Source organism: Dromiciops gliroides, chromosome 1, assembly GCF_019393635.1.
Source record: "Dromiciops gliroides isolate mDroGli1 chromosome 1, mDroGli1.pri, whole genome shotgun sequence".
Classification (NCBI taxonomy): Eukaryota; Metazoa; Chordata; class Mammalia; order Microbiotheria; family Microbiotheriidae; genus Dromiciops; species Dromiciops gliroides.
In genome coordinates, this window is record NC_057861.1 from 348,426,783 (window position 1) to 348,453,640 (window position 26,858).

The window sequence follows — 26,858 nt, forward strand, 5'->3', positions numbered from 1 at the left end:
TCATATTTTTAACATTGCTATATTAAGGACAAGTCCAAGGATTTAACCACCTATAAGCTTCTGGTAGAAGTAAGAAAGTGTTTTCTACAAGCTAGATGCAGTGGGTGGGTGGGTGGGTAGGTGGATGGATGGATAGAGATAGATAGATATATAGGTAGTTTTAAGTGATTACTTCATTCCAGGCATTGTGTTAAGCATGAAGGATGTAAATAAAAGCAAAGAATATAGTTTCTGCTCTCAAGGAACTTACATTCTAATGGGGGAAGACAACACTTAAAGGGAAGCTATAAGTGACAGGGTGTAGGAATCAAACCCACATCAAAGTATATTATCAAAGAAGTGAAGTATGTATGAGCAGGAAATTAAAGAAAGTAGGTCCAGAGGAGGTGATGATAAAAATAATTCCAGAAGAAGACTGAAGGAGCTTATGATAATTAGCTTAAAGAAGAGGAAACTAAAGATATGATAGTTGCCTTTAGGTATTTCATGCTTTATCATGATGATGAAGGATCAAACTTCTATTTGGCTCTAGATGATATGACTAGGGGCATAGGTAGAAGTTGCAGAGAGGCAGATTTCAACATCATGGAATGACAAAAAAATACATAATAATCATTAATATCCCATAGAAGAATGAATTGTTTGGAAAGCAGAAAAACTAGAGGTCTTTTGTGTGAAGGCTACATAGTTAATTTCTGATTATTTTTGTTCTTGTTGTGCTTGCTTATCAGGTAGGAATTAGACTAGATGGCTTTGAAGTTCTTTCTACTTTTGAGATTTTGCGATTCTCTGATACTGATAACAATTCATGTTGAATATTTGGTATCCCTTTGGGGGTCTTGATCAGTAATAACTCATTCATGTTAATAGTTGCAGTCACTCATAATTCACATATTTGCATTTAATGTGGATAAAGATAATAATTAAAAGTGACAATCACAATGGTCTTTCAAAGACATTGTTTCCAAAAATGTTTTTATCTATTGGCCTGTTTGTGGCTGGAGGTACTAAAAATCCAAGAATACATATGCTTATTTGCCCTTGGCTAGAAAAAGTTCTAGTAATATTCACTGTTCTGCCTCTTTATAAAATAACCTAGAGTAATTTCAGCTGGTTTACCAAACTGAGTTGGGATTAGAGTGTGATTCAATTATCAAGTTTAAAAGATTTTCGGCTTTCTTTCTTTTGAGGCTATAGAGCATGCTGCTTTGGTCAAAGTCATGGTCAATTACAACTTCACACAGATTGTTTAGTGCCAAGGGTCATTTTCTGTAGCCAGCAAAATGTAGGTAGTTTTGTTTTTCTTTCTTTCAGGCAATTTGTATGATCTGATAGCAAACAGGTGATGAATTTCTAGGTTAATAAATACCTTCCATGCTCAAGAATTCCTGAATACAAACCAGCCTGGAAGAAACCTGATTTTCTGAACCAGTTCATACAATTTTCATAATGCCACACACAGAGAAAAATAAATGTTTAGTCAACCTATCTATTGGACAACCCTCTCTCTGTGTCTGACTCAACTAACATCTTGGAAAAAGATATGGTTCAGTTCCAAATTTATACCAGACAATTTGTAAACAGAAAAGCAATTGATTCTATCATGATTTTTCACTGTGAGTAGAATCCAGCAAGGTCACCTTTGTTTTAGTTTTTGGCAGAGCACGGGTATAACATTTTTGAATTTGGTTATGTAAATATGATATTTCTATAAAGCAAGTATACATATACTTCTACCCTTCTCATTCTCCATCTATTAGACTTTAACTTCCTTGAGGCCAGAGACTTTTTCTTTTATACATGGTGTCCCCAAAATTTTAGAGGATATTAAAGACTGAAATTACATTAAGGTTTTTAGGAAACCCTATGTTTGCATCCCCAGTGCTTGATACATGACTTCTAATAAATTTTCATTCATTCACTCTTTCCAACTTTGGGGAAAACACAGCCAACCTTTAAGATGTCAATTCAGGAATTCATTGCTTAACTGTGCCCTGTTTGTAGTATATACCCTTAATTTGTGGATTTGGGGAATATTTATTTCACCTTTGGAGATAGATAGGGAGGAAAATGTAACATATGGTGTACATGCAAAACCAATTTAGCATTACATTGGCTAATTAGTGTGATGGAGAAAATTAATTAAACATACTTCTTAATTCTAGCAATTAAATTTAATTAACCAAATGTGTGTAAGCATTAGTTTTATATTTATATTAGTTTATATTATCTATTAGACAATGCAAACATTATCCCTCCTAGGAATATATTATGAACCTAATTTCCTAGGGCTTTCTAGTAAATGTGTATCATATTAGTACTCAATGACAATGTTCCCTCTCTTCCTAGCCACAGGCATTGTGTCTCCTTCCAAGGTGGTTTTCCTGGAAAGTATGCAAATCTCTGTCAGTCAATCAGCATTACACAGGGTATGCTGGAGTCTCAAATGTGGAGAATGCAGGTACCAACCTTATTTACAAATGCAAATCAGGCTGTAGACTTTACATCTCTGGTGGGTTTCTTATTGTTCTATGAACTTTACCCAAATTTTGATTGGTGATTGATAAATTTCCTTTTATCATAGACTTAGATAGTCAACCAAATGCAAAATCATTTGCAAGTACTTGTCAGTTTCTCAAAAGGTTTGTGGAAGACACATCATTCATTAGCAGTTCTTTACCAAATTTGGAGGACACATATATGTCATTACCAAATTATATTACTGAAGTCCTTATCTCATTACAGAAAAACAACTTATGTAGCAACTACACAAGTAATGAAATGAAAGCTGAAAACAATGGAGTCAGTTATGTCAAGGTAACAAACAATCTCACTGTATAATGGTGGAGGGTATTTACTGGTGAGAAAATTAATACTGAAACTAAAGGAGGGTTTGGACTCTTTATGTCGATTTAGATTTTGACTCCACTTAACTTATTCTCTTAATCTGCTAATGTCATAGCAACCTGATCTTTTTTCATCTTCAATTCAATTCAATGAGTATTTGCTGAGTAGTTTCTTTCTTTTCTTTCTTTTTTCTTTTTTTTTTTTTTGGCAGGGCAATGAGTGTTAAGTGATTTGCCCAAGGTTGCACAGCTAGTAGGTGTCAAGTGTCTGAGGCCAGATTTGAAATCAGGTCCTCCTGAATCCAGGGCCAGTGCTTTATCCACTGCACCACCTAGCTGCCTCATGCTGAGTACTTTCTATACCACTATGTTCTCAGCACCACCCTAGGGATTCTAGGACATAACAGAAAAGTGTATTACACGGTCCCTGTTCTCAAAGCATTTATATTTTTCTTCATTTTTCTTTAGTCTTTTTTTCTATTGTCATTTTATCTTATAGTCAAGTTCATATATTAAACATAATGGGAAAATGTAGAAGTTTATGAAATAAATAGAGATGTTTAGACTACAAACTATAAGAGCTCTTACTACCTCATCAGCAGAGCTCTGATGTATTGTGAAGATTGTACTTGAATGATCACCTAAAGCTATCCAGGTTGAAATAGAGTTAATATGCTACAAAATCAAACCATACCTAATTTGGACAGTGGGTCTGAGAGAGGTAGCCTTCCCAGAAACTTAGTCTCTCCTTCAGCGCCTACTCTAATGAAAGTTGAATTGATTATAGTGTAAAACTTTCATTGAAGACCTTAAAATAAACCTGTGGAGGAATATATAGTTCTGAGCCTTCTGACAGTAGGTCAATGAATTTTTGCATAGTGCTTTTGATGCCTTCTAAATACTGCTCTACTTTATACATATTGCAAGATATTGTAACCTATAATAAGAAGGGGAAATAATTCAGAGTTTGGTTTCAAGGTGTGAGAAAATAATTATAAATATTGGATTCCTTAGGAGACATAGAGAGATAGAGATTTCTTTCTCATACCTTCCACCCCCCACCCCCCCCAATTTGGTGAAATTGGAGAAATTTCACCAAATCTCATCTGGGACAAACCCAAGGGAACAAAAGAAATGGAGATAGATTCTTTTGTTTTGATGTATGAAGGACTGATGGGATTAAACCACACCTAGATAATGGACTTTGCCATAAGTAACTTGAGTGAGGGTCTTTTACATTCTTTTCGCTGATATCATCTCTAGGGTTCATTTTAATGTAGACCACCTTCAAATCATGTTGACTAATGATGCTAACCAATTAGCTTTGATCAATGTATAATAACCTACATCTATCAAAAGATGACTAAAAATACCCTTGGAAGATGCCACAAAAGGTTGTCTGGGTATTCTAGGGCTTCTGGTGTGTCTGGGGGCATCTTCTAAGCTTGTCTTGGCTTTCTGGTACCATATGGTCAGCCTCCCTCTCTCTCTCCCCTACCTGTGTTCCATTTCATTGAGACCACATGTGGTCTCTGAGACAACATGGATCTTTTGGGGCTTTTCTAGTGCTTGTGCTAACTGGCATACTGAAATTCTCTCCCTGCTTTCTCTAAGATGTGGTCTGAGACTATAAGAAGTTAGGGAAATACATGGTCAGTCCTTTACTGGTATAATATTAATAAATTAGTATATGCTAAGCCCAAATCTGTCTCAATAGCAATAACAATTTATTAAAAAAAACCACAAAGGCTAATTGCAGGAATATAGGTCAAAAGAAATCCTTTCAGAGTCACCATCATCATATCACAGATACAAGTCTCTAGGACACATTCATTTTGGATTCAGTGAAGCTGTCAGTTTGACACTTGCTAGAAAGTGAACTTTGACTATTAGATACCAAATATTTTGGCACAGACTTAACAGCTGTTCTGGTTTGAATCCCCTGACCTGTATAATCAATGGGAAATATAGGATCGAGAATGGGTCTGTCATTCCTTAGCAGGAGAAAACTAAAATTTTACAAAGAAAGATGTCTGGCTGCTCATATGATTGTAAGTAGACAATATCCTTTTTGGTCTACATGAGAAATCATGACTAGCAGTGTCAAAGACTGATCAAATCATTTCAAGATAAAAAGGGAGAAGGGACTATATAGGAGTAAAGGAGCAAAGAAGGTGAAAGAGAAACTATTCTAGTTATGAATGAAGCAAAAGAGTCTTAAAGATGTTCTCTAACTCACACTCTCACATGAAGCAATTTCCCAATCTCCAAGAGACATTTTAACATATAAGAGGGGAAAAAATATGTACATTAATTAACATAGCACATAAAAAATCTAGTCTTGACCATGTAAAGTCTTTAGTTTTTGCAATACAGACAAGACACTTTCCCATATTTCTGTGTACTATTGGCATACATAAGAGAAAAGCCTTAAAGATAATTAATTTGTTACTTGCATAGGTATTAGGCACTGACTGCTTTAGAAATGGGAAAGATAAATAGAGCTATTCAATTAGATGCCCATTGTATACTGAGAAACACATGGAAACACCGATATATGTGCACACAAAGCTAGACACAACACAGAAACCTATAAACTATACCAATACTTTGGATTTTGACTAAAAGAATATGTCCTACAAGAAGTAGAAAACACAAAATCTAATGACAGAAAAATGCTGAACAAATAATTGCTAAGACTTTGGGGACATCTTGAATTTTTATGACAATTATTAAGATATGACATTTTCTGCTTTTGTCAAAGTCTGGGACTATCCAGCTCATTTCCCCCATGTATTCCATACCACTTTCCCAAAATCATGAATGAAGATTTTAGTTAACTTCATTTTTTGACACTTGGTTAAAATTTTCTACTATATCTGAAACATAATCCTATTCACCGACATCTTGAAGCTTTATGGCTTTGCTATATAACACTTGCCTTTGTAATTGTTTAGCTAACTTTATGAATTTATTAAGCTGTCAGCACCAAACTGGCTTAATATTCCAGCAAGCACTTCTGTGATTGGTTTGGCTTCTGCACGGTGAATAATTGAAAAAGGTGTTGACAGAGGGAAGCTCAGATCTTGAAATTGTTGAAATGAATAATTTGGCTATCATCTTTAATTATTTTTACCTCTTCAATACCAGCAATGTTATTCCAAGTCAATTTGTTATTTATTTTTTAGAGAACTCTGAATGATTTTTTTTTTTATTCTTAGCTGGAGATTCTATATTCACCAACTTCTTTCTCTGAGTTTTCCCCTTGCTTCCTTTCTGAACCTAAGCCTATAGCTTGGCTAATTTTTCATGATTTACGATATTGGAATATCTAGTGTTGAGACAGATGCCTGCTCTGGTGGCAGTAAGATCAATATTTATTGTTTTAAAGGCAACACTTACTTAAACATCTGAAACAATCAAAGAATAATATTCAAGCAAGCAAATATAATTAAGGAACAGATCTCTTTTACATACCATAAAAGTCACATGATATCTATTTTCTTGCCTTCTGATTCTACCAATTCACAAAAATACCTGATGCTTTGACTGTCTTCTTGGGGTCAACAGCAGTAATGGAAACAAACCACTTTCCACAAAATAAGAAAAAAAAATAAAGCATCATCTATTCCCAAATTAATGACATGCAACAGTTGGTCTACTTGAATTCATTTCATTAACTGTTTAAGCCTTCCATTTATAAGAATGAATTATAAGATGTAATAAGGATGTATCAGTGAGGCTACTACAAGTGAGTAAATCAAAATGGTGATGAGTAAATGGAAACATTCTGTAAACACATGTGGAAATGGGAAAAGTTTCTCTGTAGTCCTGGAGGGCCTAAAGAATAGACATAACCATATCACTGCCTCATGAGGGCCAATAGAATGGCACAGACAATGGTCCTGAGTGTCAGTAAGTATTAGGAACCTTAAATAGAGCATTGACAAACACCAAAGGAGACTATGCTTCTAAAAAAGAGTCAAATATATGGCAAAAATGGTCTTGATCTTGAGACAATACAAAGTCACAGCACCATAAAATGTCCTTTTACTACGAGAGATGATAAAGAAGAAGAAAAAGCTCATAAAGATGAAGAACTGATGACAAAGAGTTCTTTGTTGGCTTGAGCTCCTGTGTACAGGTACACATCTCAAGGCTATTTTTAACAAAGAAAAAAAATTGTATCTGATATAAGATTTTAATTGTCAAAATATTCTTAATTAGGGAGAGGAAGTTTGATATTCCCATAATTGTTATAGATATTGTGAAGTTTTCTCTATTTAACTATCATTACTAATTTTACTGGGCCAATTAAAAAAAAAGTTCAGTTCCAAATTCTCTCCCTCCCTCCAATCATTTCCTAACCACTGAGAAGACAAGCAATATCATATCCATTATACACATAAAGTAATGCAAAATATGTATCACCAGTAGCTATGTTTTGGGGAAAAAAAGTAAGAAAAATAAATGAAAATAGTGATTTAGTCTGCAGTTTGAGTCCATTGGTTCTCTATCTGGAAATGGATAGTTCCAGAATATTATAATATTATATAACATTATAATATAATATATAATATAAATTATATATTATTAATCAATATATTATTAATATAATATTACCTATAATATAATATTCCAACATTTTATATCATGAGTCCTTTGAAGTTGTTGTGAATCATTGTACTGATCAGAGTCTTTCACAGTTGATCATTATTCCAATATTGCTGTTAGTATCTAGATTATTCTCTTGGTTCTGCTCACATCAGTTTTCATTAGTTCATAAAAATCTTTTCAGATATTTCTGAAACCATTCCTTTCATCATTTCTCATAGCATGCTTATTGCATTTTATCACATTAATATATAATAACTTGTTCAGCCATTGCCCAATTGATGGGCATCTCTTCCACTTGCAATTCTTTTGCAAGTGAAAGAGCTGCTATAAATATTTTTGTATACATGGGTCCTTTTCCTTTTATCTCATCGTACAATGAGGGTATTGGGTATGGGCCTTATAGAGGTATTAATGGGTCAAAGTATAATGATTGGAATGATGCCACCTGCTGGAGACTTACTGTAGAAAAGCTCCACCATGAGCTGAAGGTCTCTGAGGGCAAGACCATGCGTCTTTTCTTTGGTGTCAGGAAGTAACGTTTTCTTGTGGGAGGAAGAAGGGGGAGCCTGGCACTCTGACTTGCTCTCTTTCCTGTGGACTCTGGTGGAGTGCGGAGCTAGGATTGCTCTCTCCCTTTAATAGATAGATGAATGTAGGCCTTTCTCTCTCTCTTTACCAAATTCTTATTCTCCTTAATAAATGCTTAAAAGTCTAACTCTTGCTAAAGCTTATAATTTATTGGCAACCACTCATTAGATGTTTTAGATAGTTTAGCTAGAATTTTAGCCCTAACAAAAGGATATGAATAGTTTTATAGCCTTTTAGGTATAGATCCAAATCATTCTCCAGAATTGCTGGACTAGTTCACAGCTTGACCAACAGTGCATTTGTGCAACCACTTTCCTGTATCTCCTCTAGCACTTGTCATTTTCTTTTTTTGATGACCAATTTGATGGGTGTGAGGTGTTAACTCACAGTAATTTTAATTTACATTTAACCATTTATTATTGATTTAGAAGATTTTTATATGACTATTGATAACATTGTTTTCTCCCCCTGGAAACTGCCTATTTATGTCCTTTGACTATCAGTTGGGGAATTTATCTTATTTTTATAATTTGCTTAAGTTCTCTATTTGAGAGATCAAACCTTTATCAGAGAAACTTGCTGTAATCTTCCCCTCCCCAGTTTTCTGCTTTTCTTCTAATTGTGGCTTCATTGTTTTTGTTTATGTGATCATTTTTTTTTTGGTGGGGCAATGAGGATGAAGTGACTTGCCCAGGGTCACACAGATAGTAAGTGTCAAGTGTCTGAGGCCTGATTTGAAATCAGGTCCTCCTGAATCCATGGTGAGTGCTTTATCTGTGTGATAACTTTTTAATTTTATATAATCAAATTTGTTCATTTTCCCTTCCATTAACCTCCCTATCTCTTGTTTGGTCATGAATTCTTCCCATATCCAAATATCTGATGGATAATTTCTTCCATGCTGCCTTAGTTTGTTTATAATATTACAATTTTTATTTAAATCATGTACTCATTTTGAACATATATTGGTATAAATTGTGAGATGTTGGTCAATGACTAGTTTCTACCAGACAACTTTTAAGTTTTCCTAGTGGTTTTTGTAAAATAATGATATCTTGACCCAATAACAAGAATCTCTGGGTATATCAAACACTAGGCCATTGTAACCTTTTACTTCTTTATATTGTATGCCTAATTTTATACTGATTAAATAGTCTATTTCTTTTCAATTCTAAATTGTTTCAATGATTACCAATTTGCAATTTAGTTTGAGATATAGTAGTGCTAAGCCCCCTTTCTTCACATTTTCCCCCATTGATTCTCCTAATAGTCTTGTTCCTCCAGATGAATTTGGGTATTAGTTTTTCTAGCTCTATAAAGTAATTCTGTGGTAGTTTTATTATTGCACTGAATACAAAAATTAATTTGTGTAGTATTGTCATTCTTATTACATTGGCTTCTCCTATGAGAAATTAACATTTCTTCAATTGTTTAGATCTGTTATTATTTGTGTAAAAAGAGTTTTGTAATTGTGCTCTTAGAGTTTCTGAGTGTTTCTTGTCAGTTGAAGTACCAGATATACTGTCTGCAGTTATTTTAAATGGAATTTTTTATTCTATCTTTTTCTGATGGATTTTGTTAGTAATATATAGAAATGATGATTTTTAATGTGGATTTACTTTATATCCTATAACTTTGGTAAAGTCAAACTAGGTTTTTATTTGATTCTCTTGTGTTCTATAAGTATGCCATCACATCATCTGCAGAATCATAGTTTTGTTACCTTGTGGCCTATCCTTATTCCTTCTATTCCCTTTTCCTGTCATTGCTATAGACAGAATTTCTAAGACAACATTGAATAAAAATGGTGATAATGGATATCCTTGCTTCATCCCTGTTCTTACTGGAAAGGCTTCTAGTTTATGCCTAATACAGATAATGCTTGCTCTTGGTTTTAGATACCACTTACCATTTTAAAAAAAGTTCCATTTACTCTTATACTTTCTAGTATTTTAAATAGTAACAGGTGTTCTATTTTGTCAAAAAGCCTTTTTCTGTCTCTATTGATGTAATCACATATTTTTGTGGTTATTGTTATTGATGTGATCACTTGATCTGCAGTTTTCTTTCTCTGTTTTTGCTCTCCCTGGCTTAGATATCAAAACCATGATTGTATGATAGAAGGAATTAGGTAGGACTCCTTCTTTACCTGTTTTTTTTAAACAGTTTGTGTGGTATTGGAATTAATTGTTCTCTAAATGCTTGGTAGAAGTAGCTTGTGAATCCATCTGGTTCTGTGTGTGTGTGTGTGTGTGTGTGTGTGTGTGTGTGTGTATGTGTATGTGTGTGTGTGTTTCAGGGAGCTCATTTGTGGATTGTTTAATTTCCTTTTCTAAGAGGGTTATTAAAATACTCTATTTCTTCTTGTAATAACCTGGGCAATTAATGTTTTTGTAAATATTCGTCCAGTTCCTCCATCCATCCAAATGATATCCACCATTTCAGCTTTATTTGCATACAACATAGCAAAATAGTACTTAATAATTGCTTTAATATTTCCAATAGTTGTACATTCACCCTTTTAATTTTTGATATTGGTAAATTGATTTTCTTCTTTCCTTTTAAAAATTGCCAACAGTTTATCTACTTTTTTGATTTTCCATGAAAGTAGTTCTTAGTTTAATTTATTCCATGGGTTTTATTAACTTTTAATTTTATTAGTTTCATCTTTAATTTTCAGGATTTTTAGTTTCTTTTTTAATTAGAGATTTTTAATGTTCCTTTTCTAGACTTTAAAAAAATTTTACATGCCCAATCTATTAATTTGCTCTTTCTCTCTTTATTGATTTATACATTTAGAGATATAAACTTTCCTCAAAATATTTCTTTAGCTGCATCGCACCAGTTTTGCTATATTGCCTCATTGTTGTCTTAATCTTTAATGAAATTATTGATTGTTTCTATGATTTATTTGGTCTACTCAATCTTTAGAATTAGATTATTTAGTTTCCAATTAATTTTAAAATTATACTTCAAAGGCCCTTTACTGAATGCAATTTTTATTACATTATGGTCTAAAAAGAATGCATTTTGTATTGCTGCTTTTCTGCATTTGTGATTATTTTTTTATTTCCTAATGGTTAATTTGCTAGGTACAGCTAAAACAGTGATATACTTATTTCTATTCTGAATCAATATTGTCAATTCTATTAATCTCCACATCTTATTTATTTTATTGTTAGATTTATTTGCATGTAATAGGGGTTAATTATTTCCTCCTATAATTCATTTAAATTTTCCTTCAAGAATTTGAATGCTATGCCATTTGGTATGTGTATGGCCAGTAATAATATTCATTCATTGTCTATGGCAAACTTCTTAAACTATAGGTCAGTACCCCATATGAAGACATGTAACTGAATGTGGCAAAAACATGGCAGTAAATGTTTGATTTGTAAACCTATTTTACATACATATCTGGGATGGTGTAAACATTTCCCAGGTGAAAAGGGGTTGTGAGTGGAAAAAAATTAGGAAGCCCTGGTCTCTGATACCTGTTAGCAAAATGTACTTTTCCCTGATTATCTCTAGTTAGATCTATTTTTGGTTTTGTTTTGTCTGAGATCATGATTGTTCCCTCTGCCTTTTTTTTACTTACACTGAGGTTTACACTGAGGTACATAATAGGTTCTGCTCCAGCACCTTATTTTTATCTCTGTGTGTCTTTCTGTTTCAAGTATGTCTCTTGCACACAATGTATTGTTAAATCTAGTTTCTAATATATTCTGCTGTCATCCTCAACTTTTGTGGATGAGATTTATTCCATTCACATTTACTAAGCATTCATTTTTATCCATGCTATTCTCTTTTATTTATCCTTTAAAAAAAACTGGATGCCTTCCTCAAATGTCCATTTTTACTTCTGACCACTATTCTACACTCCCTTTTTTCATCCTCCCTATGTTCTCTTAGCCATTTCTTCTTAGCCCTTTCTAATTCTTTTTTCCTTTACCTTTCCACTTCCCTGTTGAGTAAGATGAATTTCAATACCCAATTGAGTGTGTGTATTTTTTTATTTTTGAACCAATACATAGTAGAGTGAGGTTTGAACATTACCCATTATCTCCCCCCTTACCCCTACCAATTCTCCCTCTGCTGTAAAAACCCTTTGCATCCTTTTTGTGAGATATTTTTTTCCATTCTTCTTTCTTACCCCTTCTCCTAGTGTATCTCTTTTTATCCCTTCCATTTTTCTTTTGAGTTTATCCCAATGTAACACACTAACTCTATGCCCTGTATCTAAGTAGACAACTGGTTTGCACTAATAATAAAGGTTTCATTACTACCATTTAGGAATATAAACAGTTTTACCTTATTAAGTCCCTTATTTCTTGCTCATGTTTACCTTTTCATGTTTCTCTTGTCTTGTTTTAATAAAAAATTTTCCATTCAGCTCTGTGTTTTTTTGTTTTGTTTTGTTTTGTTTTTTCATTTTAAGGTGAGGGGATATTGAAAGTCCTCTATATCACTACATTCCAATTTGCTTCCGTTATAGGATTAAACTCAAGTTTTGTTGGGTAGATTATTCTTGGTTGTAATTACAGGTCTTTAAACTTCCAGAATATCATTTCAAGTTTTCTGCTGCTTTAATGTGGCAACTGCTCAATCTTGTGTGATCCTGAATGTAGCTCCATTATATTGGAATAGTTTCTTTCTGGCTCCTTGAAGTATTTTCTCTTTCACCTTGGAACTCTTGAATTTGACTATAATATTCTTGGGAGTTTTCATTTTGGGATCCTTTTTAGGGGTTGATTTCTTTCAATTTCTGTCTTACACTCTGTTTCTAGGATAGTGGGGCAAATTTCCTTGATAATTTCTTGAAATATGAAGTCTAAGCTCTTTCTTTGTTTATGGCTTTCAGGTAGCCTACTAATTCTTGAATTATCTATTCTAAATGTATTTTCAAGTTCAGTTGTTTTTTCCTATGAGAGATTTCACATTTTCTTCTATTTTTCAGTCTTTTGACTTTGCTTTCTATATTTATTAATGTCCCATGGAATCATTAGCTTGCATTTGACTGATTCTATTTTTAAGGAGTTGTTTTCTTGAAGGAGATTTTGTACCTCTTTTACCATTTGACAGATTCTGAATTTTAAAGAGTTGTTGTCCCCCCAGTATTTGTTTGTACCTCAATTACAAAGCTGTTAATTCCTTTTCATAATTTTCTTTTGTTTCTCTTTATTTTTCTCCATTGCTTTTATTTTATATTTAATTATTTTGCTCTATTTTATGCTCTTCTAGGGAATCTTTTGGACTTGTTTGCAATCTGTACTTTTTTTTTTGAGGTTTTACTTGTAAATATTTTCAAGTTTTTGTATTCATTTGAATTTATGTCTTGAGCTTTCCTATCACCATAGTTGCTTTTTATGGTCATATTCTCTCTCTCTCTCTCTCTCTCTCTCTCTCTCTCTCTCTCTCTCTCTCTCTCTCTCTCTCTTCCTGTTCTTTGTGTTCATCATTGACTTTTTTTCAGTTTATTTCTTGACTTTGAACTGTATTTTAGACTTATACTCTGCTCATTACTAGGGGTGGCAGGTTTATGGCCAGATCTTTTGACTTTTATGTCCTTCTGCTTTCACAACTTGGTCTGGAGTCTTGTAAGTTTTCAGTACTTCCAAGGTAGTTTGATTTGGGGATATTTATGGTCGTGGCCTGACTGGTCTGTGCTCTGGGTATTAATGAGGTGTGGCTCTACTCCCTTATCACCGAACCCTCCCCTCTGCACCATGGAACTGTGACCCAAAACTGGGTAATGGGCAATGGTATTGCCAAATAACACCTAATCCTGTATTAAGTACTAACATGGGTCTCCTCTGGCATTTTTTCCTGATGAGGTATTCAGTCTTTTTATTTTCCCTGAGTCCTGGCCACTGGACTCTCCCAGTTTAACTACTGCTTTTGCTATAGCCACCTTCAAAGTCTATTGTTGCTTCCATGGAATGGTTTATGTCCACACTTCTAGTGTCCATACACCTCTCTTATCTTCCTCAGCTGCACTTGGTTGAAAAATGATTCACAGTGAAATTTTCTTGATTTTGTTAATTTGGTTTGATGTGTATGTTAAAGTTTATTAAAAGGGTATGTTGAGGGGCAGCTAGGTGGTGCAGTGGATAGAGCACTGGCCCTGGATTCAGGAGGACTTGAATTCAAATCCAGCCTCAGACACTTAACACTTAACTAGCTGTGTGACCCTGGGCAAGTCACTTAAACCCAATTGCCTCTTACAACACACACACACACACACACACACACGTATGTTGAGAAAACACAGCAAAAATGTTTACTTTTAATCCATTATTTTGACTCCAATGACCTTATGTTTTAAATGTTGATTCTTGTTAGATCATTATTTTTGCAATAAAATATCAGTGAGAAAATAAAATGGAAACAATTATAAGAAATTAACCCCTTTTTAATTAAGTAGGGAATGATAATTTGAATTTTCAAATGTAACATAAAAATAGAAAATGACTCCGTACTTGGTTTAATGCCTGAACAAAGTAAAAACTAATGTTTATTGACTGATTGAGCTACAATAGGTTTACTTTGATATAATTGATTATGTTCCTATAAATGACCAATGGTATTACTTTAGTTTGGGGCTTAAACTTAATTTAAGTGACACTGAAGAAGGAACCATCTGTGATAGCTCACTATGCCATCAATTCCTAACATATTATCTTATAAAGGACATATATAACAATAGTGATGATAATGAATATTTAGAATATTTTAATCTGTTGTAAGCAGACATAAAGGTAAGACTTGACCAGGAGGTGAAGAGCAATGGTCTTACTTAGTCTTTTGTTCTTATTCATGTCACTTATATGACAATGGTGAAGATTTTGGACATAAAGTTCATTTATGTGGGGTGGGGTAGGATACAAACTCTATAGTTACTCTCATTTCTTTGAGCAATTTTTGAAATAAGATTTTTGGACTCAAGATCATAATTCATAATTTGACAAAAGTTAAAATGAATTTTATATATAATAGTCTGGGAACTGAGACTTTAAATCAGCATCAGCCACAGGCAGTTAGAATAAACTTAATCTTAGATTGGAATATTCTACTTTCTTTGCTTATCTTATCCTGTTTCAATTTGTTGGTTCATGACCTCAGCAAAGAATAGTGAGCAAAGAACTATGAGGCTGTTCTTGTTGTGGATGGTCTTTATAGGTATCACACCTTAATAGACAAAAGGGAAGTCAGTTATTATGGACAAAGAGCTAAAACTCAACACGTAGTAGCAGAAAGAAGCTCTGTGATTATGAAACCAGCAGATACATCTAGTAGAAACAGAATGCTGCCTAGCAAAACAAAACAAACAAACAAACAAAACATTAAGACTATCACCAGCAACCCTGTATCGATTCACAGTATCAGAGATATGAATTACCTTGGTCTCATGAATTCCCTAAGCATGTACTTTTCCTCTATTTATTCTGACTGCATGGATTTTTGAAATGCAACTTATCACAACTATTCCTTGGCCCCATGTTCCCTACAAGTATGTTCCTTGGTCACACATATCTCTTTCTGACTTTCCAAACCACTGATATGGTATCTTGTGGGAATGTGAGCTACATATACTAATGGTGAATCTTTTTGTATTGCCTACTATTCTTTTAGATTAATTTTTAAAAATAATTTGTACTCTGGTTGGAAGGCAAAACTTGGTGGGTGCTCATGAATTATGATTTTGAGCAGCTGCTGAGGCAAAGATTACATTGAACCTAGCCCCACATGAGGGAGTGTCCGTGTGCTAAAGCTATAGAAATATATATGATGATGTTTATGAGTGAATCTTTAAGAAATTCTAAGAAGTATTGTTTCTTTAAAATAGATAAAATCATGAACTTGGTAAAAGCCAAATGAAAAGCAAATACTATGAAACATCAGGAGGCAAATAACTGTATGTATTCCCAAAGCATTGCATAACACAAACACAGCACTATAGTGAATCATGTGTTATATCAGCTCTTTTGCACATATGAGATTATAGCAAAGTTCATAGCCTCATAAGCTCTTTCTAAGCAAATTGCAGTGTTTAGAGACAAAAATAATTGAATACTATAAAAGGCAATTTTCCAGTACCCACTGTGATCTGAATGAAAGTCAGCAATAGCTTCCCAAATAGCATGGTACAGAATATAGATGTCTGAGCAAAACCATACCTGGAGAGGCTAGGAAGAAAAGTGAACTTATAAATGGAATTGACTGACCCTGTAAAATAACATCTACCTAAAATTGAGCCATTACTAGAAAAGGCTTAACTTCTTCAAATGGCTAACAATACAGTCTTAGTTCAGCTGAAAGGATTAGTTCAACTAATCACACAGTGTTCCTGTGTGACAGCTTACTACTGTGTGGATACTAGGATTATGTCCCTAATATTTAAGAGTATGGGGATTGCATGGGGGGAAATCACCTAAATATTATCTTTAATTTAATTTTGTGAGATCCACAAATAGTAGAAAGTGTGTAAAGAATTAATTGTTATTTGAGGTTTTTATGCCTCCTGTACACTGGCCTGGGGCTCTGCAAATCGCAGGGTGCTCCACCCACTGGTTGTAGCCGTTGCCATGGTGCTGGCACCTCACATCATCACCACTCACCAATGACTACAAGGGCCTGGCAAAATTATAATGATTGGAAGCCTAGTGAGGGCAGTCATTTGACTGTCAGAGTGGCCAGACAATTGGTTGGGAGCTGTGTGGGGTTTTGGGGAACGGGGAGAAGTTGACGTTCTAGCTGGAAGCTGGAAGGCAATAGGAGCGGGACTGTGTATTCTCAGCTTATTCCTGGTCAGTGGGATTTTTTCAGGTTGTATAATTTCCCCTTCCCTTGATCCTACTGATCCTATTTGTGTTTTTTTTTAAGTTCATTCTTGTTAAAATAAATCCTGTTCTATTTTGAGGGAGGCTGCTGGTCTCCTTCCTTGCCCCAATATTGTGGCGAGCCGCTTAGCTAACATTCCCAAATTAAAAATTGGTCCCCACAGTGTAAAAAATTAAATTTCTTACACACCTCAAAAATGCTAGCTTCCTTTATTGTTTAGTTGCATCCAATTCTTTGTGACCCCATTTGGGGTTTTCTTGGTAAACATATAGGATTGGTTTGTCTTTCCTTCTCCAGCTCATTTGACAGATGAGAAAACTGAGGCAAACAAGGTTAAATGACTTGCTCAGCATCATACAGCTATTGCTGAGGCTGGGTTTGAACTCATATCTTCCTGACTCTAGGCCTGGTACTTTATTCACTGAGCCACCTAGCTGCCCATACCAAATATGTACCAATTTCCAAAAGGATCTCTCAATGCCTAATTGAATAGCTAGGTCCTACCAAAGAGTAAAAGGAAGTTTGATTTCTTCTTTTTTTTCCTGTGTAAATCCTATCTTATAAACTAATTTCCTTTGTAGCTTTATAATAACATTGTATATCATAGTGATTATTGTGGAAATCTTTCTAGGCTGCAAACCTATACATAAATGGATAAATTTCTCTGTATAGTTTGTAATATAGTTATACAGTTACAAATGAATATCATACTAAATCTGAAATGTATTAGTTTGGGCCAAATGTATATCATAAGAGATGTGTGTGTATGTGTGTGTGTGTGTGTATGTCTGTCTGTTTGTGTGATCTCTGGACAAGTTGCATTCTTTTTATATATTAATGTTCTGTTAACTCTTGTACATGAGGATATAAATATTTATACATGTGTATATACACATGTATATGTATATATAAAAAGGTATACATGCACATATAAACAACCATACACATGCATATATACATGTACACATGACTATATAAATATCCATGTCAATATATAATTTTTATTAGATATTAATAGGTTTGTGCTTGATGTTTGTGGAACTTTAGTCAAAACGATCAATTGATAGATCTTCCCAATGATTATTTATATTGTTAAAATATACATACTTTATTTTGATTACTATGTGTATACTTTTAAAGTGCTAAATGAACTCGGTTGTTATTATTTTTGTTTGTTTGTTTTTTGTTTTAGTTTGTGTGTGTGTGAAGCAATTGGGTTAAGTGACTTGCTCAAGGTCACACAGCCAGTAAGTGTTAAGTGTCTGAGGCCAGATTTGAACTCAGGTACTCCTGACTCCAGGGCCAGTGCTCTATCCACTGCCCCATCTAGCTGCCCCCGGTTGTTATTGTTGATGGTGGTGGTTAGTTGGTTGTTTTCTCATTCTCATTCTTTCTTTTTGCTGAGATTCAGATGCAAAAGATATGATCTCCGGACAAGTTACATTCTTTTTATATATTAATGTTCTTTTGATTCTTGTACATGAGAATATAAAATAAGTGCTTTTGGCAATTGAATAAATGTGCTGGGATATGAGCTCATCTTGTGAAGACTGGGATTTTTGGAACAACTTCAGTAGGAAACAGGGATGATAATATATTTCATTCTTTACCCACATTGTTTTGATTTCTTCTAGTTCTCCATATTTGGAAAGTTTTTTATACCTTGTATTTTGAAGACAACATTTGCATAACATCAGTTTTAAAATTTTTCTTTAATTTTTGTTGATTAATTTTATTTCCAAGTTTTGGTGGGCAAGAATTCTATATATGATTGTGTTGTAGTTCTAAAACCATTTATTTGCTTAATTCTCAGTGATATCTTGGGGATTCTATTTTTAATCTTGAGATTTAATATCTACTTATAAAAATATTAACTATTTGGTATATAATTCTATACACCTTATTTTGCCTTTCCAAGTCTCTAGTATATAAAAATTTTCTGCAACCTGAAAAACATTTTGTTCAGTTTCTTCCATTTCTTTACCAATATGCATCAATCAACATGTTTGGATTCCTTATTTGTAAACACATTTTTGTTTGAGTTCATCTGAATGTCACACATTGAGTACCTTTTGATTCTTTAGGACACTAGGCTCTGTCTAGATTTATAAAGTAAACAAATGACTTTTGTTATACTTGACAAATCCAGTGAGACACAATGAAAATCTTTACTACTGCTTTTTTGAAGTTAACATTTTGTTCTCAAGGAATTTCTGCAAAAAATTTTACCTGTTTATCATATACTCTGAGAACATCTATCAATCTTCTTCCTACTTTATGTGAGAATGTGTTAATATTTTGATAGCTGTTTGGGAATGATTATTCTTGTGTTAGATGAATATTGTATGGGTTTTTGTTTAGATGTTTTCAAATCTGTTGTCAATCATTTTACTGTGTCAAAAGTATATGTTAAGACTGGAACTGTGTAGGTGTCAATTGTTCTAAATGTCTTCTCATTTAGCTTTGACTTCAGGATGACAGTGTTTTAACATACACAGCCACAGCTTTCTGTTGGATAATGTTATAAGAAGAATAATAATGAATATTTATATAGTGCTTTAAATTTACCATAATGCTTTACATATATTTTGTCACTTGATCCTCAAGACAACACTGTGAGGTATGTGACATTATTATCCCCATTATATATATATATATGTATATATATATATGTATATATGTATGTGTATATATATATATATATATATGTATGTATATAGTCACATAGTCACACAGCTAGTAAATTGTTGAGGAATGATTTGATTTGATTTATAGTTTCTAGTATTTTATTCAACTTCTCTAACAAATTCATTCTATTGTCAATAAAGTTTAGGCTTTATGTCTTACATTTGATTCAAATTGCCTTTTCATGTCAGACTTCTTCCAACCATATAAAAACGTGCATACATATATGTATATACATATATATGTACACATACATACATTCACACACATAAACAGAATGCACCCATACATGTATAAATACACAATGTACATATGTATATGTATATAGGCATATACACACACATTTCCTGATTCTATTTCTTATATCTCTTTTTAGTTGCCTTGATTTAGGCAATATTAAGTATTCTACTCAATGTATTGATTAGATACTGATGTAATTTCCTAATGTCTTTCCACAAGTCTTATGCCATTTTCTTATGCCATTTCTATAATGTATACACACACACACACACACACACATATACATATTTATATAACTGATTTTGGTATTTAAAAATGAACATATAAAATAAAATATAATGAATATAAAATGAAATGCAAAAATATATAAAACAAAACATAAAAAATATACCTGAGGTACATTCTTAATTAGCTCTTGTTTTTTTCCTATGTGACTTACATTGGCAAAGTCATAGCATATACTGTTGTGTATAGGCCTTGAAATGGTTTTATGTTCTCTGTCACATATTGTGGTTGAAAGTTTTCATTTGTAAATTTTTTTTTTTTGCAAATTTCAACTTTTTCATGTTAGTCTCTATAGCAGAGTCTAATTGATGCCTTTTTAAAATGTAATTTCAGTAACAACCAACTGTATCTTTTTTCCCCCCAGGGAAATGAGAGTTAAGTGACTTGCCCAGGGTCACATAGCTAGTACGTGTCAAGTGCCTGAGGCCAGATTTGAACTCAGGTCCTCCTGAATCCAGGGCTGGTGCTTTATCCACTGCCCCACCTAGGTGCCCCTCATATTACTCTCTTGTTAGAGTTGGACTACTAGTTGAATTTGCACCATTAAATTCAAAGAAAGCTTTTAAAATTCCATGTCAAATATATTCATTTCTTCTTCAAAACCTGTTAATACTAATGTAATCAGATTTTGCCACCCAATTTCATTATGTAACGATTGGAATGACGTCACCTGCTGGAGACTTACTGTAGGAAAGCTCCAACATGAGGAGAGGGCCTCTGAGGGCAGGACCATGTGGTTTTTTTTGGGGTGTCAGGAAGTCACATTGGCTTGTGGGAGGAAGAAGGGGGAGGCTGGTGTGCTGGCTTGCTTTCTTTCCTGAGGACTCTGGTGGAGAAGGGAGCTAGGAATGCTCTCTCCCTTTTATAGATAGATGAATCCAGGCCTTTCTCTCTCTCTCTTTACCAAATTCTTATTCTCCTTAATAAATGCTTAAAAGACTAACTCTTGCTAAGGCTTATAATTTATTGGCAACCACTCATTAAATATTTTAGACAGTATAGCTAGAATTTTAGCCCTTACAATTACTACATAGTATTTCTGGAGTTTTTGTTATGTGTATTTTAATGCCTTTGTGTTCATTATCTTTTTTCCTTTTAAGTATAAGAAATTCCTTAATTTATATTTTATTTTTATCTAATATGGGTTTTGAAATGAAATTATCTGTAATGAATGATCTGTAATATATTGTTGTGCAAATTGGAGTTGGTTATAGAATTCAAAGCATCTTAAACTGTGGGGTCAAATAACTGAATGTGGGGGTTGCCAAAAAATGGCAATAGTAAAAAGTTATTTATACCTATTTTATATTCCTATATACCCTGGGTCACAAAAAAATTTCTTTGGCAAAAAGGGGTCACAAGTGGAAAAAATTTAGGAAGCTCTGATATAAGTGATGAAACGCATCAAGAAACAAACCCTTTCTACGACTGTTAAGATCTGCTTCCAATTTTCTTGTTAGATTATTTGTATTTAATGAACGTATTCATATTTCAGTCCATTTCATGCATATTTCTCACTTGTGTACTTTAGTAGTCCATGCCATATACATGGAAGAATTTCTAACATGTGTGATATTAGCAATGGTTTTGCAAGACTCAAATGAGATAAAGTATACAAAACACTTTATAAATATTCAAGCACTATATACACACCATTTTTGTTATTATTCACCTCCTGTCACGAGGCCTCCAATTAGCTATGATTTCATTCCCTGAACCTTCTACTGCACTCCTACTGAGCATAAGTAATGTTTATAGAGTAATAAAAGGGTGTGCTAATAAATGTTTAACAACTGGACTCTCAGGAAAAACTTTGCATACATGTTTTCATGTTTAATCTACATTATCAATATTTTTCTAATCAATTTCCAGATAATTTTTCTAATTTTTAGGAAACTTAACAAAATAATAAATTAAGCCCTAATTTGTAGTAATTTTCACAAACCAGGTAGTTTTAGCTTCAGCATGTCACTGGATATTAGTATTTCTAACTCTTTTAATGAATGTTTTCCCTTCATGTAGTACCATAACATGAAAATTATCATCAAAATGACTTTTAGCACAACCAATATGCAACCTTCTGCCTTGTTATTCCTTAGATTCATACGAACAACTGTATCATGCTGGCTACAATGATCACCCAATCAGTGGGTGAATTATATATGGTCATGAATTATATGTTGCATTTTGTGAGATCGTTATCATCACCATCATTTTTATCCTTTGTATCGCTCTTTGGGTATTCTGTAGCTACTCTTTGTGGTTTTGTCTTATGGTCTTTGTTATATTTTCTAAAACATATCTAATCAATATTGCTCCATGCTAAATTGATCTGGTGGCTGTTACTGGTTCCCAGAATCCCAAATCTATACAACTGCATTTGAATTTCATTATTGGGTCTTAGAATCATTGATCAGGAGCTAGAAGGGACTTCTGAGGTGATCTAGTCTAAGTATTACATCAATGAGGAAACAGAAGTTATGGGATATTAGGTGACTTGCTCAGGATCACTGAGAGATAGGATTTCAATCTAGCTTCTTTAACTCTAAAACTAGAGTGCTCTTTACACTGTCTCATATAATATATATTGTGCTTAGAGGTGTTTTTTAAGCATTTAAAAATAAGGACATTCTATTCCAACCAGCATGTCAAACATCACTTCTTGGATATCTCAGTATTCATTTGCTCTATATACCTTGAACAATAATTTGAATCTTTTGTATTTTAATGGTCTTGATCTTTTCTATGGGTTCAGGCCCTGAATCCAGTCTCTAGTCTTAGATCACTCATATATTGCAATAGACATTGCCCAGCAATCAGTATAAATGAAGGTCCTTTCTATTTTGTCTCTCTAAGCTCCCTTACAAGACAATATTTTTTCTTGTCTTTTAGACCATTAGGAGGAATTACCTAAACTCTATTACTTGATAGATCTACTACTTAATAGATCAATGGCTGCCAAAATTCATGGTGAGTAGAACTATAAGTAAATTGGCAAAAAAAAAATAGGACTCAGTCTGTGGCAACATAAACTATTTATGAAGGGCTCTAATATTTGAAGGGATTGGTTTAACACACTATTGACTATATCATTCAACTTTTAACTATTTTAAATTAAAATTTATATTCTCTCCCTTTCATTTCTTTCCCCTCATTAGCAAGTAAAGAAAAAAAACAAAACTAATATGCTTAATAAGACAAAATAATTTTCCCCACTGGCCAGGTCCAAAAATTGTTTCAGTTTCTAACCTGAGACTATCACCTCTCTTTCAGGAGTGGGGTAGCATATTTAATCATTACTCTTTTGTAATTCAGTAAATCAATTAACATTTATTGTGTCTTCCATGTAGTAGGCACTGTACTAAGTGCTGAGGGTACAAATAAAAATATAAACCAAAATAGTCTATACCTTTAAGGAGTTTGCAATCCAATGGGCACACAGAAGGAAGATTAAAAAGTCTGAGGTGAGGTAGGAGGATAACAGGATGAGGGCATCATAGAGAAGTACAAATAAATCCCCAAACAGGAAGAAAATCAGGAGAATATTGTGCTGAGCCCCTATCTTAAAAGGAAGCCATGGAGTCCGTTATCATGCCATCAAGTCGTAGGGTCCAGTCAGAAGAGCAAAAGGTACTGATGAGATGTGAGTATCTGGAAGATTTATATTTGCATATTTGAGATTTCCCATTGATGAGTTCCTTGGGGAAGGCAAAAATGTGAAGTCCAAAGAAGTCCAAAATCAACAGTGGGAAATGGGGAGAACACTGTCCTGAAACTCTTTCTTAAGCAGAGGCCTTGGAGTTTATTGATTGATCAGAAATTCTTAAGTCTTTAAACTCATTTGTCTTTATGATGGTGTAAATTGTTCTCCTGGTTCTGTTTACTTCACTTTATGTTAGTTTATACAAGTCTTCCCAAGTTTCTGTAAACCATCACTATTTTTTTTTTACCATTTTAAATAATTGCAAAATAGTATTCATATACCAAAATTCATTCAGTCTTTCCCCAACTGATGGAAATTCCATAAGTTTTCAGGTTGATTTTTTTTTTTGCAAACCCACACAAATATTTTTTTATAATACAATTTCAATTTAAGAATAGAAGTTTACTTTAGCATGATCATCTTGTATTATCCAACTCATAATAAGCAATTTTATGAAAGGTGATTTTATGACCCCAGATCACTTCTTTGACAGAAATTATTTCCTTTAAGTGTATCCTTGATGGAAATATGAGCAGGAAAAAGACAGTATTTTTATAGGTATACAAATAAATGAATGGTTCAGTGCATAAACATCCCAGCTATAATTAGTGTGTGATGATTACAAAAACAAAAACTTTTGCCTTGGTAGAACAAAAAATTAACTTACCATGGAATCTTTCACCTTAAGATCATTTAAAATTCCTAGCTAAAAGCAACAATAGAAACAATTGTCAGTGTTGCTGACTTTCCATTACATATCTGCTATTGTAATTTGGGAATGGGGAGGCAGGCTTCTCTGTGTGAAGTCCAAGTGAAAAAATTTTCCATAATTGGTGAGATTGTTTATGCATTTTTATAATATTTTGCTAATGATAATAATCTGCTATCATTATAGATACTTCTCAATGGTGCTTATATATATATAAAAAGAGATCAGATTAATAATCCATATTAGAAAAACCAAATGTTGAAATATGCCTATTATTTATAGATGGGTAAGAACTTGTAAAGATAATTCCCATGAAGAAATTAACTAGAACTTAGTTCTACTCTTGATTTGGCTTTCAGCTCCATACCCATGGCATTAACGAACAACACATAATATAAGGCATTTCTTATATGGATTCTGATGTGGACAATATCTAGCAATTTGTTTTCTTTTTCACAGGCTTATTCATTATTTTAAAAAATATTCTTCAAGCCTTTTTACTTTGATCATGTACTTGGCTTTGGGTATAACTTTGTTCTGTAGAACTCCTTTGAATTGCCAGTTACTGTGAGATTTTTTCCATAGTGCTATTAAAAGTGTCCAGATGTGATATCTGCAAGATTCAGTTCTCATACACCCAGAGGATCAGTCACAACCCCATTTATATTTCGACATTGATGATGCTCCCTTGGTCTTATACTTGACAACCATTAAAATGAAATTCCCCATATTTCTTCATGATAATCTGTTATATGTTCTGATTTTCATTTATGTTTGTTTTCTCACAATATGAGTGGTTCTCTTGTGAAATGAATGTCAATAATGTATGTTACAAAGAATCTTAAAGTTGCATCTTTTAAAAAACAAAAAAAATAGCTTAGGTATGTTTTTATCTTGGGAATTTGTTTATTTGTGTCTTGGTCCCCTACTCATCTCTTGGACCATAACATTATAGAATGGTCATTACTATAGCTGGGGAGTATATCTTCTAATAAATTCTAACTCTCACTGATGAAGTCACAGAATTTTGGAGTATTAAACAGTTTTTACACATATTGACACTACATTACTTCAATCTAGGTCACAGCAAGAAATCAGCTCAGGGCACTTTTTACAGAGCTATAGAAAAGAAAAATCAGCATAAAGATTTTTAATGAAAATTTTAAAGAGACTTTTTTTCATTACAGAATTAGACCATAGTGAAGCCATCTCATTTTTTTCTTTCCATGTATGAAACTATTTCAATAATTAATTCAATTCTTTTCTTTCTCCTTGTCCCATAGGACTTCTTACCTCTACTTGGATGTCATTTTCATTCATACTTTTCCTTTCCTTGAATCATAACATGGGAATCTCCAAACCTACTGAGTGTTATCAGTTCTAAGATTCTGTTAATACCTGTGTATAATCCACATTGTGGATGCTCTGAGCAAAATAATTTGGAGTTGACAAAATGGCTGAATATATCCTGGAAATTTGACACCACTCAGGCCCCAGGATACTATTGGCTATCTTTATGATATTGAAGTGAGGGAAACCTCTGAGACATTGAAGATAACATAATTGAGTTACCAGCTAGTTTTTAAAACTTCAGTGAAATGAATAGAAATAAGATACCATTTGATCACGTAAATATTGAGACCACTTTATCAACTGGATTCTGTCAATATTCACTGTTTTAGAAGTCCAGTTTTTATTTATTAAGTTTCAATAATTTCAAAAATCTTACAATAAAACTCATCTCTGTTTTTGTGCAATATTTAGATTCTCATAGAGCATAGCTAAAATGTGTCACAACTAAAGTATAATTAACTATCAGGGGATATAATAAGGAGAAGAGAGAAATAATATAAAAAGAATTGCTAATCATTTTTCTATAGACCTTTTTCAATGAGTTTTTAGCTCTAATGTAAATCTGGACACATCCAGATTATCTATATTTTTCGTATGTCTTTATCTATCTACTCACTTTCATACAAATATTTATTGATATAATGAAAAAGGATAAAGAATAAGAGAAAGAAATGATTGGACCCTGTGGAATAAAAGTCTGTGTAGTAAGGTAGTTCAGGGGAGGAGGAGATTTGAAGAATGAAAATCTGAAAAAAAAAACACCAAAAATTATGCAAATGATAAGAAAAAATGGAGAAGCTGATTAAAGAGGCAGATGTAGACACATATGGAACTCTTAAACCATATTAGATTAAAATAAGACATTCAGAGAAGATTGAAGAAAGGGCATATAAGGAAGCATGTAGACAAAAAGTACATTAAAGATAAAGTTAGAAATACTAAAAACAAAAAGGTTTTTTCTAGATCTAAAAGAAGGAAAGGAATTTTTTTT

The 26,858-nt window shown here is 33.2% G+C and overlaps 1 pseudogene; it reads right to left on the reverse strand.

The window, feature by feature from the left end:
- Positions 1-5,678: 5,678 nt before the first annotated feature.
- LOC122749062 lies at positions 5,679-9,817 on the reverse strand (annotated as a pseudogene).
- Positions 9,818-26,858: the final 17,041 nt, after the last annotated feature.